Consider the following 5,258-nt stretch of genomic DNA (forward strand, 5'->3'; position numbering starts at 1 on the left):
GTGTGTGTGTGTGTGTGTGTGTGTGTGTGTGTGTGTGTGTGTGTGTGTGTGTGTGTGTGTGTGTGTGTGTGTGTGTGTCTGTGTGTGTGTGTGTGTGTGTGTGTGTGTGAATGAGTGTGGGCAGCAAGCAAAGTTACTGAAAAATAGGAAACACCGCGGGCAAATTTGGACCCAACACAGATAAAAACATTTCAAACCATAGAAAACAGCCACATGGATGAAGACATGCACGCACACACGCACGGACACCCACCCACACACACACACACACACACACACACACACACACACACACACACACACACACACAATCTACTAGTGTTTCGTATATTTAAAGGGTGAGAAACATCTGAGTCACCAGGTGAAATGCATCCACTGATGAATCATAGATATTTCCCAAATCTACAAACGTAAAAACAGATATACCTGTACGTGAGAAGTGTACGCGCTGCAGATGTGGGGGCGGAACGGCGCGGAATGGAACTTTAATAAGCGCCCGATCCTGCTCGCCGCCAGGCAACATTAGCGCTGGGAACGATTCTTGAAGGGGAACCCAAATGTGACCGACGACCCATTTGCGTCGACCCTTTCCCGATTTTGTGAACTTACGTAAGTGTAAAAGTCTTTCTTCGGGCCTTTTCCAATTTTAAATATTTCCATTGTCTTTCAGCCTGCCCCTGCAAAAATTCTGTGTGCATCAGTGATGTTGTGACACAAACAGCAGGATTAATGGCCTGCCTGAGAAAAATAGTTATGAAAGCGTTGCAGAAATGGTCAGTCTTCCTTAAATGTGTCTCTGTATTGAATAAACAGTTGTCTACCTGCCGTGTTAATTAGTTCCACTTTAAAGAGAGCTCTCCCGTCGTTTTTGTAGAACAAAGCATTATGAATGTACATGTGCTCACACACACAGGCCTTGGCGGCTTTCGTGGTGACTTCCCCCTTGGCCTTTGCTCTAGAAAGGAGCCTTTAACCGTTCGCCTTCTTTAAGATGACTCACACGCCCACTCGAAAACACCACCTGATATTTGTGCCCGTGCATACTTTGATAAAACTATTGCCAGTAAATCATGTAAACCTGCGACAGAGCCATTTAGTATCAATAACCCTGGGGTGATAGGCTTCTGACTACCAGAAACGGGAGCCGCTGCAAGGTCTGCATCCAGGTCGATGATTCAACGGGCATAAAAATTTTTTGTCTTTTTTGCAAATTATCGGAAATTTCGAGGCGGGAGCGGGTGCGGAGACGGGGACGGAGACGCGGATCGGCGTGGATTCACTCCGCGGTTGGAGATAAATCTCAACCATATGAGCGGCAGTTGACGGGAGCGCGCCGCGAGAGGCGGAGCGTGTTGTCCCCGAGCTCAGAAATTGGGCAGATCTCGGCAAATATTGTAGGGTCTGAACAGGGCATAAGATAATATTAAAGCATAATTGCTTTTTAAACGCAGCCAGATTGGAAATAAAACGCCATAAATGCTAAACGTTGAATGACTTTCAGTCTTATTCTATTATATATTTATAATAGAACAATACAGATTAATGATATTATAACTTATATCTATGCCATACAGTGCTGCTGTGAAAGTTTTCCATTTGCCAATACTTGGCATACTTATTCTGACTTCCGGGTTTGTGTCGTTGAATAAAATAAATTAGATGCCTTATTCCGTTTTGGTCAGAGACTTCACTTCAACTTGATTTCCAGCTCATCCCGGAGGAAGTGATTGATTTGCTTTTTTTTCACTGCTCCGTCGCCCTGCAGGGGCTCCGCGTCTCTTTGATCCGAGCCCCTCCGAGTGGTGACCGGCCTCAACCTGCACCGATCCAAACCCACACTTGTTCAAATTCAAACTTTGTGTCATCTTCAACAGTTGTTTTGTTCTGTCTCGACTTAAAAAAAAAAAATAATGACTTCACCCCCCTGAAAAACCTGCCGACTTTCCAAGTTTTTCCCAATTTACTTTGAGTTGATCCCCCGGTGTGCAGAGGTCAAGCCCAGAGTCACGGCCTCGCCCCTGCAACTCACAGTTCAAACTTTGGTGAAGTGAAAGGGCTTTCCTGAATTTCCCCCGCAGGGGTTAATCAGGTCTTATCTTAAGTTATCTTAATGACCACACCTATGAGCGGGGCCTCGCTGACATAACCATCCACTTAAGAAGGAATGGAGCAGCGCACACTGACATGCACGCTCAAACCTGTCTAACGCAGACCTGCCACTGTCAGTGTGCATCACGGTGAGCGTGTGCGTGCGTGTGTGTGTGTGTGTGTGGGGGTTCTTCATTCAGGGACACACTGAATCGCATCTGTACAACTGCTCCAGGGAAGAGGGGGGAAAAAAACCGAGTTGAAATAGCATCATACTAATACTAAAAGGGAAATTATTCTGAATATTACCACGGTTTTCTGCAAACTATGTCATTTCAGCCCTCATACAGTCGTTGTACAAGTGGAAAGGTGTAGGGTGCATACCCACTTCTCTCCACTGTAATTTACAAAACACTCACCTAGCGGTCTAATATCCATTTAAATCCACCTCCAGTCATCCGCTCCCCTTTTAATAGTATACCCACCTCACCTACCACTATACACCACCACAGAGCTGTGTACAACAAATGTGTGAGTAGAATAATCAACACATACCAGTATAGTAAATAAAATATACCAAGACAATAAGTGAATACGGCTGTTTGAGGTCCTACCAAGTTAAAAAATGTACTTTTGGGGGACTAAATCTACTACCAAGACAAGGCAGACAGGGTGCCAATTATGCCTAAAGCCCTTGACGCTTCATCTCTCCCTCAAAAATGGACAAAGACTCCCATAACGGTGTAAAAATGTACCCAGTAACATCATATGAGGGCCGGGTACACCTAAGCGATATACAGTACACGTCCGGTGGCACGGCGCTTTGAAAAGCCTCTCTGCACTCCTGTCTTTGGGCAGTGGTGTGATAAGGCAGCGGTGGCTTGTATTACTGCACTTGGGCACTCCCGCGGGGAATCCCCCCGGGGAGCTTCTGTGTGAGTGTGTGTGTGTGTGTGTGTATGTGTGTGTGTGTGTGTGCGTGTCCGCAGAGGGGGAAGAATGCCGCCATTGAGCACCCTGCCATTGCGCCGGCGACCCGCGCCCCCTACCCCCCAACCCCTTCCGTCCTCCCTCGCACTCTGACGTACAGTTTGAGCAGATTTGGTGACACGAAGATAAAAGCCTTCCTCTGTTTCCCCCTCTCTCTCTGCTTTCCTCTTTCCCCTGTGTCACCAGAGCACTGAGTGCTGGTGCACCGGCCGTAGACATAGAGAGCGCATTCAAAGTGACACAATCACTTTTCACTTCTGCTTTGCGATAGCCAGGGTTCAGAGTTCCGGGGGGCTACGCCTCCCCACCCAGTAAGAGGCTTTGCGGCGGAGACGGAGGGGATGGGTGGGTCTGCCGGAGCTCCGGTGACTCTGCAGACTCTTTAGGTCACGTCCCGAAACTTCCTCCGTCATCAATGTGACAACACCAACAGCTCAACATGTTTTACGAGCCCGATACTCTTAATTTCGGAGAAGCGGTAATGTAACTAAGTTGCCCCGGGGAGGGGGGGAGAAGGGCGGCTGTGGTGCCTGTACGGAGGCCCTCTCCTCATATTGTGCGCTGGCGGCCTCAGTGGAATGCTATGAGCAGGCTAAACCCAGTCACCTGTCACGTGCAACTGATCAGCACACTTGATTACCATGGTATCCCGTTCTATTAAAAGGACACGGTTATAATCCCTAATCACTTCCGTTCTGTGTCTGGCGGAGTAAGAGAGCAGGCTAATCTGGATCACCTCGAGAGACCCTTTCACGGGATAGCGGTGACGTCACTGTAAACCGGCACACTTTCACTGGTGAGAGAAGATAGATGAATGAAGCCAAAGAGTGACAAAAACAATTCGATGTCCTCTTGTCTATAAAATAAACGTTCCATTTATTAAAGCTTCCCCCCGAATTACCCGAGAATTACTTGAAATCATTCAACAACAACAACTGAATGGAGGGTCTTATAAACTGTGCTGGGATGTGTTTGCCTTCCGGCAACTTTGACTGGCTATGGCAACGGGCGAGGGTTCATTGGAAATTCCGGAAAAATGCCACAGTAAAATGAAAAAAAAAACACACACAATTACAATGGAATAGATCAGTGGATGGGACCCGATGTATGTCTGTTTCTACTGTAGTGTACAAATGTTTCCTGGCTACTTGTCCTTGGCTCACCACACATCACGCATGTCAGAGGGTTGCGGAGCGTTTTCACTTGTTTTGCCATTTGGGATTTAAAATAAATAAAAATGAACCGCCCCAAAAGAGCCAAAAGAAAACTTTTATCTTTCTCTCACTGGCTGCGGAGGCAAAGGAGCCGGTAGGCCTGGTTCAAAATGGCTAGGCGAAAAATGACCGTAGAACAACACACCGAGGGGTCCTCAAGGACTGAGCTACAGCACTGTTGCGATATTATTTTGAGAATGTGTATTAAGGTGAATGCCGGCTTGCGGTGTGGATATTGTGTGTATTTCGTCAACCTCAATGTGCTTTATGCAACGCGCACGCCCCTGTTTAAAACATATAGGGTGTGTGGTGTCACTGTCAGTTCACAGGGCATATCTGTGTCAGGGCCAACCCGAGGGATTTCCCAAGGCATCCCCACCGGTCTGCACAGGCTGGTTGTTTAAAAGGCTCCTCATTGCACAAGACAAGCAGTTGAAGCTGCTTGGTTCTAATTATCGATTTCGTGCACGGTGAATTGTTAAATGTTTTTCCTCTAATTCCCTGGGCGGATTTTTTAGGACGTCGTAACACACGCTCACATTTCCCGTTGAGGCGTTCGAAGAACTGGTGCTGCGAGACTCGTGGACGATTCGTTTGTGGCGAGCCGATCGTCTAAACGACCCAGGAGTTCGGAGTCACTCCGGGAAGAGTTGCAAACTGAAAATAATTACTGACGACTAAACTGAAGTCCAAGGCCAAGGGAATGGCTTAGTTTATATTTAACGTGAGTGATTTAAACTTTGCATTTTGCCAAAATAATTTGATTGTTGTTGTTGTTACGGGCATATATTATTTTTATGAGTCACCCTTCTATTTCTCTGGGACAGCACGTGTTCATGAGGGGGATTGGGATAAACTGGGATCCACAGTTGCACATCTTTCCACCGACTTATTTTGTTTTAGATTTTTTTTTTTTTTTTTGGATGGAACACAATTATTGTTGCGAGAATTCCATTCCCTATTCAG

The sequence above is a fragment of the Zeus faber genome (assembly GCF_960531495.2).
Source record: "Zeus faber genome assembly, chromosome: 8".
NCBI classification, from domain to species: Eukaryota; Metazoa; Chordata; class Actinopteri; order Zeiformes; family Zeidae; genus Zeus; species Zeus faber.